We start from the raw sequence: 14,749 nt of genomic DNA, 5'->3' as shown, positions 1-14,749 counted from the left end.
GTGGTCGTCCTCCACAGGAGCAATGTGATGAGACTCCAGCTAGAGTCTCATCACATCCTGAGATGTAGGGCGTCAGGACGGATCAGCCAAGTCCGAGGAGCAGAAGAGGTCGGCATCACTGGTGTCTCAGGATCGACATGTAACACCGAGAGGGACAGACAGACAGAAGAGACGGGGTGAAGGTGTATGAGTGTGTGTGGGAGGGGGCAGCATCCATACATCCCAGTTTATCAAAACACACTATACCTGAGGACCCTCCACATTGACTCCTTTACCGAATAAAACTATTAACAAAAAGCTTGACTAAACAAATGTTTTCAGCCTTGTGTGTGTATGTGTGTCCTCCTGGTTTTCCAGTTTCCTCCTAAAAACATTGTGTGTGTGTTGCCCTGTGATGTTACGATATCTCACCTATGATCCCTTCCCACCTTGCGCTCAGTGTTCCTGGGATCAGCTCTGGATCCACCACCGCGACTAGGATTCAAGCATATACTCAGAGCCATGACCTCACTTTCGTACACTGTAAACCCGAATAAGTTGAGTTTACTTAAAAAAATTGAGGAAAGTGGTTGCCTTAAAAAAAATAAGTAATTATTAATGATTGAATTGAGTACCTTAAACTTACAATCTTCTGGTAAGTTTAAGGTACTCAATTCAATCATTAATAATTACTTATTTTTTTAAGGCAACCACTTTCCTCAATTTTTTTAAGTAAACTCAACTTATTCGGGTTTACAGTGTATATAAATATCTTGAGACCTCAAGAATGGTACAGGAATAGTTTTGGGGTTTTTTTGTGATTAACATTTTATTCTTTTAACAGCATAACAGAGCATGGTATTACAGAATGAAAGATTCACAGCATATCTTCCCCCCCCCCCCCCCCCCCCCCCCACACACACGCATACAAACGAGCCCCCGTAAACCATCACCACCAAATGCTGATCCTTCTTTGGTTGTTATTTAACGTCGTGCTCCTTCACGTATAGCAGACCTATCTCTAGAAACTGCAGCCACACTAGCTGTACCGTGAATGAAAATGGAAAAAAAAAAAGATTAAATAAATGCAGAGCATAACCCATAATTACATAAATCAGATACCTCCATCAATACACCTTCATGTATAAATACACATATGCTTGTATACACACACGTGCATACCAAGATGAAATCTATAAGCACAGCATTAAAAGAGATAATTTACTAAAAAAAAAAAACACACACACACACACACACACACACAGAGCATAAGCAGCACAGGTATGCAATCCTCCTTCATATACAGTGGTGCTTGAAAGTTCGTGAACCCTTTAGAATTTTCTATATTTCTGCATAAATATGACCTAAAACATCATCAGATTTTCACACAAGACCTAAAAGTAGATAAAGAGAACCCAGTTAAACAAATGAGACAAAAATATTATACTTGGTCATTTATTTATTGAGGAAAATGATCCAATATTACATATCTGTGAGTGGCAAAAGTATGTGAACCTCTAGGATTAGCAGTTAATTTGAAGGTGAAATTAGAGTCAGGTGTTTGTCATCCCATTGATTGAAATCAGGTGTGAGTGGGCACCCTGTTTTATTTAAAGAACAGGGATCTATCAAAGTCTGATCTTCACAACACATGTTTGTGGAAGTGTATCATGGCACGAACAAAGGAGATTTCTGAGGACCTCAGAAAAAGCGTTGTTGATGCTCATCAGGCTGGAAAAGGTACAAAACCATCTCTAAAGAGTTTGGACTCCACCAATCCACAGTCAGACAGATTGTGTACAAATGGAGGAAATTCAAGACCATTGTTACCCTCCTCAAGAGTGGTCGACTAACAAAGATCACTCCAAGAGCAAGGCGTGTAATTGTCAGCGAGGTCACAAAGGACCCCAGGGTAACTTCTAAGCAACTGAAGGCCTCTCTCACATTGGCTAATGTTAATGTTCGTGAGTCCACCATCAGGAGAACACTGAACAACAATGTCTGTGAATATTCTCAGTCATCCAGGCAGGGCTCGAAATTAACTTTTTTTCTTTGTGTCCCCCAGTGGTCCCGAATTCTGTGTTGTATTGTCCCGAATGGAAGCAATAGTGTCCCCATTTTTTCCTCTCTGAAATAACCAGTGGTTAATATTATCATATGAAGTTACTATTATATTTGTAACTATACGATTTTGAACCCTTTATATCATTTTTACAATAAGTCACAAGACACAAGTGACACATGTCCTATACATCATCTACTTCAAAATTACAGTTATTGCATTTTCAGTTTATTAAACTTTGGCGATCTCACTGTATGAATAGATACCTGTTTATTTAAAGGGGCCAACGAGCTCATTCAGAAAATGTTTCAACTCCCTACATTTGCAGTACACTTTAGTTGAAAATAAGACCCCTTTTATGTTTGTTTCATCTACTTATACCTTGAATATCTGTTGGCATATATAAGGCCAACTTAGCATTTTCACCATTACCGTTATCCATTTTTATGTAATATACCTGTTGCCCCATTCAGAGATGTTTTGAAAGCCATCAGCCATACCATCAATGGATGAAATGCACACCCATGTTGCAAGCAGTACAATAGAAGGTTTGACCCAAAAAACGAAATATTTTAATCCAGTCTACAGTGTAAAATAAAGGAAAAACGCCATCCAATCATATCGAGGTACCACCTCAAAATGATTGGATACTGACACGTCAATCAGACTGAAAGCCCGCGAGCAGCCCGGCCCTTCTGTGTGTGTGTGAGAGCGAGCAGAGTGTCACACAGAGCGCAGGATTCTCTCAGTGCGCTCCTTCCAAACAATGGGGATTTACACGAAAACGGAAGGAGATATTCACAAAATTCTTTCACAGTGAGTGCCACAAGGCTCTCCTGAACACACGGATGTAATTTTTTTTGTCTGTAGTGTAAAAAAATGAGGTCACTAGAGCGAGTTAAAAACGAGTGACTTTTCTGCCACGTTTATAATGGGAGTCTATGGGGCTGTGCGGCTGTGCTCTCGTTACTTTCAGGCTTCTCATTCAAAAACAGTAAATCCTATCGCTCAGGGAGACACATTGTGTGAATCAGGACAAGTGTGGCTACTACTTTTGAGAAAATTATGTGTGTGGAGTGAAAATTGGGGCTGAAAACACAGTTTAAATGAGAAAGTTTGAGCTATTTTTCCAAGCTCTCTACACTCTAACTTAACGAGCTCCACTAGTGTGTAACGCAATAGACACACATTGTAAAGCCGGAATTTCTCAGGCTTTATAAGGGGGAGGGGAGGGGGGGGGGGGGGTGGAGACGCGGAGGGTGGGAGTGTTTCTTTTCAAAATATGGCTTGCGGGAACCGTTATTCCAAAATCTTGTATTGCACCTTTAATGCAGAACTTTTTTTCTAGATCTATTTTTTTTCCATTGTCCCGGGATTGTCCCAGATATGATAATTTTGTGTCCCGATGACATTTTTTATGGTCCCCGGGACATCGGGACACCGTTAGTTTCGAGCGCTGCATCCAGGTCATAGTAACTATGGGTGGTAAAAGAGAGCAACTGGACTTGCTTGAAGATTCTTGAAGACGTTTCACCTCTCATCCGAAAGGCTTCTTCAGTTCTGTCTGACTGGTAGGGAGTATCAGGTATTTATCCTCTCATGGATGAAAAGCTCATCTAAGGTGTCATTGAGTCATCCTGTTGGTGTGGGTCACTGGGGGCTGAATGTGAATGGCCTCGAGAGTCGTTAGGGTGATCAATGGAATGCTGATTCTGTCTGTCCTCCTGTGAGCCACTGAAAACAGCTGGGTTTTGGTGTGCATTCAGTTGTCTGGGAAGTGTGCCAAGGACTGCATTGTAGGTGGCTGATAAATTATGTCTTAGACCCCCACCTCTGTTCAGTGATGGCCGTTCCAGGTTGACAAAAATGGCTTCTTTAACTCCTCGCTCATACCAACGATCCTCTCTGGCTATCATATCAATGCAGTGGATATCAACATCAATTTCACTCGGGAGGACGTAAGTGGGAATAATCTAGCCTTCTTGGATTGTGATGTTCACATTAGACAAGACAGAAGCATTAGCATCGAGGTCTACCGGAAACCCACACACACGGACCAGTACCTACTCTTCGATTCTCACCACCCACTGGAACACAAATTGGGGGTCATTAGGACCTTGCAACACAGGGCTCAGAACATCCCTACAACGGTAGAGGGAAAAGAGAAGGAGCAGAATCACATCAGGAAAGCACTTCAGAACTGTGGGTATCCCAACTGGTCTTTCTTCAAGAGCAGGAAAAGGAACATAATGGACAAGGAGGATAACAGGAACAAATGCAAGAACATTGTCATTCCCTACATTTCTGGTCTATCTGAGAAACTCAGGAGGATCTTTTACAAACACAACATTCCGGTACGTTTCAGACCCAGTAACACCCTGAAGCAGAAACTGGTCCACCCTAAGGACAGAATACCCAGACACAAACAGGACAACGTGGTGTATGCAATTCAGTGCAGTGAGCAATGCACGGACTCGTATATTGGTGAAACCAAGCAACCGCTTTACAGGCGTATGGCTCAACACAGGAGAGCCAGTTCCTCAGGCCAGGACTCTGCTGTCTACCTTCATCTTAACAACAAAGGACACTCATTTCAGGATTCCAACGTACGCATTTTAGCCAGAGAGGATCGTTGGTATGAGCGAGGAGTTAAAGAAGCCATTTTTGTCAACCTGGAACGGCCATCACTGAACAGAGGTGGGGGTCTAAGACATAATTTATCAGCCACCTACAATGCAGTCCTTGGCACACTTCCCAGACAACTGAATGCACACCAAAACCCAGCTGTTTTCAGTGGCTCACAGGAGGACAGAGAGAATCAGCATTCCACTGACCACCTTAACGGGCAATCCATTGATCACCCTAACGACTCTCGAGGCCATTCACATTCAGCCCCCAGTGACCCACACCAACAGGATGACTCAACGACACCTTAGATGAGCTTTTCATCCATGAGAGGATAAATACCTGATACTCCCTACCAGTCAGACAGAACTGAAGAAGCCTTTTGGATGAGAGGTGAAACGTCTTCAAGAATCTTCAAGCAAGTCCAGTTGCTCTCTTTTACCACCCATAGTTACTGAACAACAATGGTGTGCATGGCAGGGTTGCAAGGAGAAAGCCACTGCTTTCCAGAAAGAACATTGCTGCTTGTCTGCAGTTTGCTAAAGATCATGTGGACAAGCCAGAAGGTTATTGGAAAAATGTTTTGTGGACGGATGAGACCAAAAGAGAACTTTTTGGTTTAAATGAGAAGCGTAATGTTTGGAGAAAGGAAAACACTGCATTCCAGCATAAGAACCTTATCCCATCTGTGAAACATGGTGGTGGTAGTATCATGGTTTGGGCCTGTTTTGCTGCATCTGGGCCAGGATGGCTTGCCATCATTGACGGAACAATGAATTCTGAATTATACCAGTGAATTCTAAAGGAAACTATCAGGACATCTGTCCATGAACTGAATCTCAAGAGAAGGTTGGTCATGCAGCAAGACAACGACCCTAAGCATACAAGTCATTCTACCAAAGAATGGTTAAAGAAGAATAAAGTTAATGTTTTGGAATGGCCAAGTCAAAGTCCTGACCTAAAGCCAATCAAAATGTTGTGGAAGGACCTGAAGCGAGCAATTCATGTGAGGAAACCCACCAACATCCCAGAGTTGAAGCTGTTCTGTACGGAGGAATGGGCTAAAAGTCCTCCAAGCCAGTGTGCAGGACTGATCAACAGTTACCGCAAACGTTTAGTTGCAGTTATTGCTGCACAAGGGGGTCACACCAGATACTGAAAGCAAAGGTTCATATACTTTTGACACTGACAGCTATGTAATATTGGATAATTTTCCTCAATAAATAAATGACCAAGTATAATATTTTTGTCTCATTTGTTTAACTGGGTTTTCTTTATCCACTTTTAAATCTGATGATGTTTTAGGTCATATTTATGCCGAAATATAGAAAATTCTAAAAATTCTCATCCAGTCTACCCAGTTGTTTATATAACATTTTTTTCAAATGCTGCAACTCGTGCCATTTCTGCAGCCCATTCTTGCAAAGAGGGCACCCCCTCTGTCTTCCAACTCCTGATAAGTATCTGTCTACCTATCATAATACTGGTTTGGACCCAGCTTTATTATGTTTATCCTGTCCTGTCAAAACTGAATGATTACCCAAAACAAATAGTCTTGGGTTAAATGGGATTTGTGTCTCTATAATCTCGCACAGATTATCATAAATATTGGTCCAGAATTGTTGGACTTTGTCACAGAACCATAAAACATGAACTAAATGACCTTCCTCAGATTTGCATTGCCAACAACTTGATGTGGGTAATAATCCTAGTCTGAACAATCTGGAAGGAGTCCAATAAAACCGATGTATAATCTTGAATTGAATGAGGCGTACCCTTGCATCCCTTGATACTACTTTAACATTTTTACAAATTCTATCCCAACCCTCATCAGTGATTGTCAGGTTCAGATCCCTTTCCCATATATTCTTCAGAGTTAAAATGGGCCCATTACCAAGAGTCTGAATCATCATGGAATAATAGACAGATGCCTCATGTCCTTTTCCATAACTCATTAGAATCTTATCTAGGAGTTCTGCATTTTGGGGAACTGATGTACTGGCTCTAAAAATCCCTACCAACATATGGCGGAGTTGCAGGTACCTAAAAAAACGAGACCTAGGAATATTGAATTGTTGCATTAAATCCTCAAACGATTTTAGGGAACCATTACAATGCAGATCCCCTAATATGCCCATACCGTTCTCCTGCCATACCTTCCAATAAGTGAGGAATTTACCAATTCGTAATTTTGGATTTAACCAGATACTTGAAATATTTAGAAAGGGATCAAATTTAAATATTCGAGCAACCTTGGTCCAAATTAATTTAAGATGAGAGATTATTGGATGCATTTTTGCTTCTTTACTTAATTTAGTAGACAAGATTTGCATGGGTGACAGAGGGGCCACTACAGCTTGTTCCATGGGGGGGCCCTTTCAGGAGGGAGAGACCAATGGGCTAGGTGGCTTAAATTAAAAGCATAGTAGTAAAACAACATCTTTGGCAGCCCCAAGCCTCCTCTATCAGCTGGTCTTTGTAACTTGCTGTGGTGCAGCCGGGGGCGTTTATTATTCCAAATAAATATCTTGGATATCCTGTCAAACCTTTTAAAATAATAATGGGGAATTTCTAAAAGGAGGGAGTGGATAAGATAATTAAGTTTGCTGACGCAGTTCATTTTCAGAACGTTAACTTTACCTGCCATAGACAAATTAAGAGCTGACCATCTCTCCACATTGCAGGAAATTTTTTGTAATAATGGGTCAAAATTGACTTTGATCAAATCTTTCAGCTGTCTAGGAAACCAGATACCCAGATACATGATACCTTGCTCAGGCCACTGAAAAGCACCTGGATGGAATGCAGTGCAGGGACAATAAGCTGTTACGGGAAGTGCCTGGGACTTGGACCAGTTCACCCTGTAACCGGAGAATTTTGAGAAGGAGTTTATGATTCCAAGAAGACATGGTACAGATTTGCTGGGGTCGGACACCAGTAATAAAATATCATCAGCATAAAGCATCAATTTATGTACCATCCCACCTGCGGTAACACCCGGGAAATCAGTCGCACCACATATGGCCGCCGCGAGAGGCTCTATGGCTAAACAAAAAAGCAAAGGAGAAAGGGGTGAGCCCTGCCTTGTTCCTCTCCCCAACATAAAATAATCAGAGATAAGCCCATTAGTCTGCACAGCTGCTTCTGGGTGCTTATATAATACATGAATCCATTTTATAAATGTAATACCAAATCCAAACTCTTCCAAAATTTTAAATAAGTATCCCCTTTCGACCATGTCAAACGCCTTTTCAGCGTCAACAGAGATTGCAGCAACTGGGGACTGGACATCAACCACAGACCACATGACATCAACAAGGCATCTAATATTATCCGAGGAGCTACGACCACGAATGAACCCTGCTTGGTCAGTATGAATCAATGACGCGATTACACTGTCTAATCGGTTTGCTAGAATTTTCGAGATTATTTTAACATCTATCTGCATTAATGAAATAGGACGGTAATTCTTGAATTCATCCAAATCTTTTCCTTTCTTAGGAACTAGACTAATAAGGGCCTGTCTTAGAGTCGGTAGCAGTACACCCCTCTCTAGTGCTTCCTTATACACTTCTAGTAAAGGTGAAGCTAACTCTGTCGCAAAGCTCTTAAAAAATTCCCCAGTAAAACCATCTGGCCCAGGTGCTTTGCTTGATGGTAAAGCCTGAATTACCCCTTTAATTTCCAATAGTAATATCTGAGTTTTAAAAAATCCCTCTGTTCTTCTGTCAATTTGGGGAGTCCTTGTGGTTCTATAAACTTATGAATTTCTTCTTCATTAGAGGTAGATGTTGAACTATAGAGATTACCATAAAATTCTTTAAAAGCCTTATTAATATCTAGAGTCGCATTGAGCAGGTTGCCAGCCGGTGACCTAACAGCCGGAATAGTGGAAGCCAGCTCCTTCTGTTTTATATAACTGGCAAGTAACTTTGTCCCCCGACTCAAAATATGTTTGTCTAGCCTTAAATAAATTAAATTCAACCTTTTGGGATAATATGTTATTATACTGGTATTTTAACTTTGTCCGTTTTCTCAGGCCATGTTGTGTCATTTGTTGCTTCAACTCTGTTTCAGCTTGTTTAATTTTATTTTCCAATTCTAGCAACTCTTGTGTTTTGATTTTTTTTACAATATGAAGTGTGTTGGATAAGACGTCCCCTAATCACAGTCTTTAGGGCCTCCCACACCATGCCCGCCGATGATACAGACTGCCAATTAATCTCTAAATAATTATTTATTTCTGTCCTTAGCCACTCTACATTTACTGGGTCCTGTAAAAGGGACGAGTTAAGACACCAACTGTAAGACTTTCTTCTCTCACTTTGGGGTAATAGGTCCAAGCCAACCCAGGCATGGTCAGAAATGAGAATATTCCCTATTTCACCACCCACAGCAGAAGAAGTGAGTGCTTTAGATATTTAAAAAAAAATCTATTCGGCTATAAATCTTGTGAAAAATAATGTGTAATCCCTACCATAAGGGTGCATGATCCTCTAAATGTCTATTAATCCTAAAGATTTGCAAATTCTCTGCAATGTCATAGTGGTCTTCGTCACCTTACGCAACCCTGCCCCATTGTGGTCAAGAGCTGGATCCATTAAAAGATTAAAATCCCCTCCCAGAACAACAGCATGAGTCCCAGCGGCTTGAAGCTTCCTTCAAATTTTGATCATCCAAATTAGGTGCGTAAATGTTAGCCAAGATTAACTTTTGAGATTGTATTTCAGCCAGCACAATAATCATCCTTCCTGAATTATCCTTAATTTGCTTGAGACATTTAAACTGTAAATGTTTACTTACTAAAATTATGACACCCTTGCTTTTACCAGAGCCTATACTGTAAAATACATGTCCAACCCATCCTACACGGAGCTTCTCAGACTCCTCTGTTGGCATGTGTGTTTCTTGGAGAAACACCACGTCATACTTTTTACTCTTGAGCATGGTCATAACCTTTTTTCTCTTAACAGGGTTCCCCAATCCATTTACATTCCAGGTGGAGAGACGCATTAAAACTATTTGAGAGGACATGCCTGCCTATACAATAATGACACACAACCATATATCAGAAACAGTACAGTTAAGCAGTGGTGATGACTAAACACAAACATACCCCTAAAACTGACAAAATAAAGAGTGTGCAACTGAACCTGAACTTTGCACACTTCAACCCCCGTGAAAGTCCCCCCAACGGAAATCCGACGGTCCGTGTCTGGTCTGAGAGGCTCCACTCGTCGTGACTCCTCCTCCTGCACCGCGACCGTAAAGATAAGTCTACACCAGTGTCTTTAATTTAACATTCAAGTGCATAAGAAGAGGATGGGAACACATCAATATACTTGACGATACTGCTTCCAATATAAAACAAACATGGAGAATGATAAATGATGTCTTAAATCGTGATAAAATGAAAACACCCGGTCCAAACAAAATTCAAATTGGAAATAAAACCATCGAAAATAAAGAAGAACTATGTGATGAATTTAATGATTTTTTTTGTTAATATTGGGCTTTCACTAGAAAGCAAAATACAAAAAGGACCACAGGACCCTCTGAACTACATTACCTTACTAGTAGAATCTAATTTATCGACCTTTATACCACCAACTAATGCCGAAATCACAGACATCATCAAAAACCTAAAAGATTCAGCTGCTGGGCATGATGAAATAAGCGCTAAAGTTCTAAAACTTTCCCTGCCCTATATCATTGCCCCTCTTACACACATTCTTACTCTTTCCTTGCAAAATGGAGTTGTTCCTCACTCACTAAACATTGCAAAGGTTACTCCCATCTTTAAAAGTAGTGATCCACTTAATATCAACAATTATCGACCTATATCTGTCCTCCCCTGTATATCTAAAGTTCTCGAAAAATTAATATATAACCATCTTCTGAAACATTTAGATCATAATAACATCCTATACAAACACCAATATGGCTTCAGAAAGGGCTATTCCACCTCTATGGCCTTGATTCAGTTAATGGACAAAATTTCCTCAGCTATAAACAACAAAGGGATTTTTCTCGATTTATCTAAAGCATTCGACATAGTAAATCATTCTATTCTACTAAGCAAATTAAAACGATATGGCATAAGTGACACTGCATTAAATTGGTTCTCTTCTTATCTATCTGACAGACAACAATATGTAACAATCAACAACACTAAATCTACATTTAAAACAGTACAATGTGGAGTACCACAGGGATCAATTTTAGGACCTTTACTATTTCTAATTTACATCAATGACCTTGCACAAGCTTCCACAATCATCTTTTTTATCTTATTTGCAGATGACTAATCTTTTCCTTTTGCACTCAAATTTTAATACTTTAATAAAATTAGCTAATCAAGAATTAGAAAAAGTTATCTGGTTCGAGGTTAACAAATTATCTATTAATGCCAAAAAACATACTTCCTTATTTTCTGTAATAAAAATAAAACCTACAATAGAAATAACGCAAAAATCTTACTAAAAAGTATGCCCCTTTCTCAAGAGTGTCAAGCTAAATTCTTAGGCATAATAATAGATGACACACTGACCTGGAAACCACATATTGAGGTTTTTCACCCATGTGACCAAGTCATGTGATGCATCGTTAGGCTGCCATTTTGGACGTCACGGCTCGAATCAGTTTGAATGCGAGGAAGGCGACAAACGAAAAACGTAAAAGAAAAAGGAGCGAGATGCAGAAAACACCTTCACTATCCAGCGACGTAGGGCATTTACAGGGCGAGCAGAGGGAGAGGTATTTGCAAAAATTGAGGTTAGCAGGCTTAGAGAACGACGTTTACCTGCTTCCACCAGGATTGTTCACTGACGTACGGAAGTACACGAAGCCCTCGTCTTTACCTGACTTCGGCCCACATGATCTGTATACCTATGTCGTTAAAAACCCATCGCCATACACAGGTATTGATCTGAAAGCGTATAAGAGTTTGGATGCCTAGAAATATTTTGTGTCAGGCTGGGTAACATGCCTACATCAGCGGGTCGTCCCTGGAGCCGGTGGTCGCCATCTTATTACAGCTAAGGTTTGTTCACATTTTCATTTACTTTCGGTCCTCAGGATAAACAAAATGTTATTAAATGTCATTGAAATAACTTCTTAGTCTGTTGAGACATGGCCCGTTATAAATTTGCTGTTACCAGGCAATGACCAAGAACTGTATTATTAGGGTCGGTGTCTGTGTTGTAGCAGTGTACTAGCAGCTAGCTGTTAGCACTAGCTAATGTCAACAACATAGTAGCTAGTATGTTACTGTAGCAATGTTTACGTTCAGTCATTTGGATGACTGTTAAAACCTTTCAGTCTCAAGTTTTTCCTTTATTGTATTTACTAGTTTACTGTAATTATGATCCAGCAGCTATTTACACCGGATCCAGTGTAAATAGCTGCCGGAGCCGGGAGGAAGCCAGAGTGCGCTGCTTAATTTGAGGGGGAGCAAGCCGGAGTGCGCTCCGGAACCTCGGCCGGAGCACTCCGGGAGCAAGCCGGAGCGTGCTGCTTAATTTGAGGGGGAGCAAGCCGGAGCGCGCTCCGGAACCTCGGCCGGAGCACTCCGGGAGCAGGCCGGAGCGCGCTGCTTAATTTGAGGGGGAGCAAGCCAGAGCGCGCTCCGGCAGCTATTTACACTGGATCCGGTGTAAATAGCTGCCGGATCATAATTACAGTAAACTAGTACAGTGGGGCAAAAAAATATTTAGTCAGCCACCAATTGTGCAAGTTCTCCCACTTAAAAAGATGAGAGAGGCCTGTAATTTTCATCATAGGTACACTTCAACTATGAGAGACAGAATGGGGGGAAAGAATCCAGGAAATCACATAGTAGGATTTTTAATTAATTAATTGGTAAATTCCTCGGTAAAATAAGTATTTGGTCACCTACAAACAAGCAAGATTTCTGGCTCTCACAGACCTGTAACTTCTTTAAGAGGCTCCTCTGTCCTCCACTTGTTACCTGTATTAATGGCACCTGTTTGAACTCATTATCAGTATAAAAGACACCTGTCCACAACCTCAAACAGTCACACTCCAAACTCCACTATGGCCAAGACCAAAGAGCTGTCAAAGGACACCAGAAACAAAATTGTAGACCTGCACCAGGCTGGGAAGACTGAATCTGCAATAGGTAAGCAGCTTGGTGTGAAGAAATCAACTGTGGGAGCAATTATTAGAAAATGGAAGACATACAAGACCACTGATAATCTCCCTTGATCTGGGGCTCCATGCAAGATCTCACCCCGTAGGGTCAAAATGATCACAAGAACGGTGAGCAAAAATCCCAGAACCACACGGGGGGACCTAGTGAATGACCTGCAGAGAGCTGGGACCAAAGTAACAGAGGCTACCATCAGTAACACACTACACCACCAGGGACTCAAATCCTGCAGTGCCAGACGTGTCCCCCTGCTTAAGCCAGTACATGTCCAGGCCCGTCTGAAGTTTGCTAGAGAGCATTTGGATGATCCAGAAGAGGATTGGGAGAATGTCATATGGTCAGATGAAACCAAAATAGAACTTTTTGGTAAAAACTCAACTTGTCGTGTTTGGAGGAGAAAGAATGCTGAGTTGCATCCAAAGAACACCATACCTACTGTGAAGCATGGGGGTGGAAACATCATGCTTTGGGGCTGTTTTTCTGCAAAGGGACCAGGACGACTGATCCGTGTAAAGGAAAGCATGAATGGGGCCATGTATCGTGAGATTTTGAGTGAAAACCTCCTTCCATCAGCAAGGGCATTGAAGATGAAACGTGGCTGGGTCTTTCAGCATGACAATGATCCCAAACACACCGCCCGGGCAATGAAGGAGTGGCTTCGTAAGAAGCATTTCAAGGTCCTGGAGTGGCCTAACCAGTCTCCAGATCTCAACCCCATAGAAAATCTTTGGAGGGAGTTGAAAGTCCATGTTGCCCAGCGACAGCCCCAAAACATCACTGCTCTAGAGGAGATCTGCATGGAGGAATGGGCCAAAATACCAGCAACAGTGTGTGAAAACCTTGTGAAGACTTACAGAAAACGTTTGACCTCTGTCATTGCCAACAAAGGGTATATAACAAAGTATGGAGATGAACTTTTGTTATTGACCAAATACTTATTTTCCACCATAATTTGCAAATAAATTCTTTAAAAATCAGACAATGTGATTTTCTGGATTTTTTTTCTCATTTTGTCTCTCATAGTTGAGGTATACCTATGATGAAAATTACAGGCCTCTCTCATCTTTTTAAGTGGGAGAACTTGCACAATTGGTGACTGACTAAATACTTTTTTGCCCCACTGTAAATACAGTAAAGGAAAAACTTGAGACTGAACGGTTTTAACAGTCATCCAAATGACTGAACGTAAACATTGCTACAGTAACATACTAGCTACTATGTTGTTGACATTAGCTAGCTTGACCTTCAAAATGGTGGACACCGGGGCATCACGTGACCCTGTGACGTCAGGTGAAATACCTCAATAGCCATGTTATGTAAAAAAATATCTAAAACTATTGGACTTATGGGAAAAATCAAACATCTTACTCAACAAACCATTATCACCATATATAATAGCTTAATATACCCATATTTGACCTCCGGAAATATTGTATGGGGATGTGCCTACAAAACTACACTACAGCCCCTAATACTACTCCAAAAAAGATTTGTTCGTATGGCCACCGGATCCAGTTTTTATGCCCATTCTTTACCTCTATTTACGAAGCTTAAGATTTTAAATATTTTTGATATCAATAGACTTCAGTTAAATATCTTCACTTTCCAATTTCTTAGAAATTCTCTTCCAGACACGTTTGATAGCTTTCTAAATCTTAACTCCCAATTTCATGCTTACCAAACTCGACAAAGCAACCAACTACATATCCCCCTAGTGCGAACATCCCTCGGCCAAAAGAGTGTTCGATACAAATGTGTAATTGAATGGAATAACCTCCCCCTCCACATTAAAAGTTTTACATCCATGATTAGTTTTAAACGTAATCTCAAAAACCACCTATTTTCATTCCCCAGCCACACTTGACCTTTATCATTAAAGTTCAGTCTTGGATCAAATTGAAAAATATTACACT

The sequence above is a fragment of the Neoarius graeffei genome, chromosome 17 (assembly GCF_027579695.1).
Source record: "Neoarius graeffei isolate fNeoGra1 chromosome 17, fNeoGra1.pri, whole genome shotgun sequence".
NCBI lineage: Eukaryota > Metazoa > Chordata > Actinopteri > Siluriformes > Ariidae > Neoarius > Neoarius graeffei.
Note: the sequence above shows the minus strand (reverse complement) of the source record.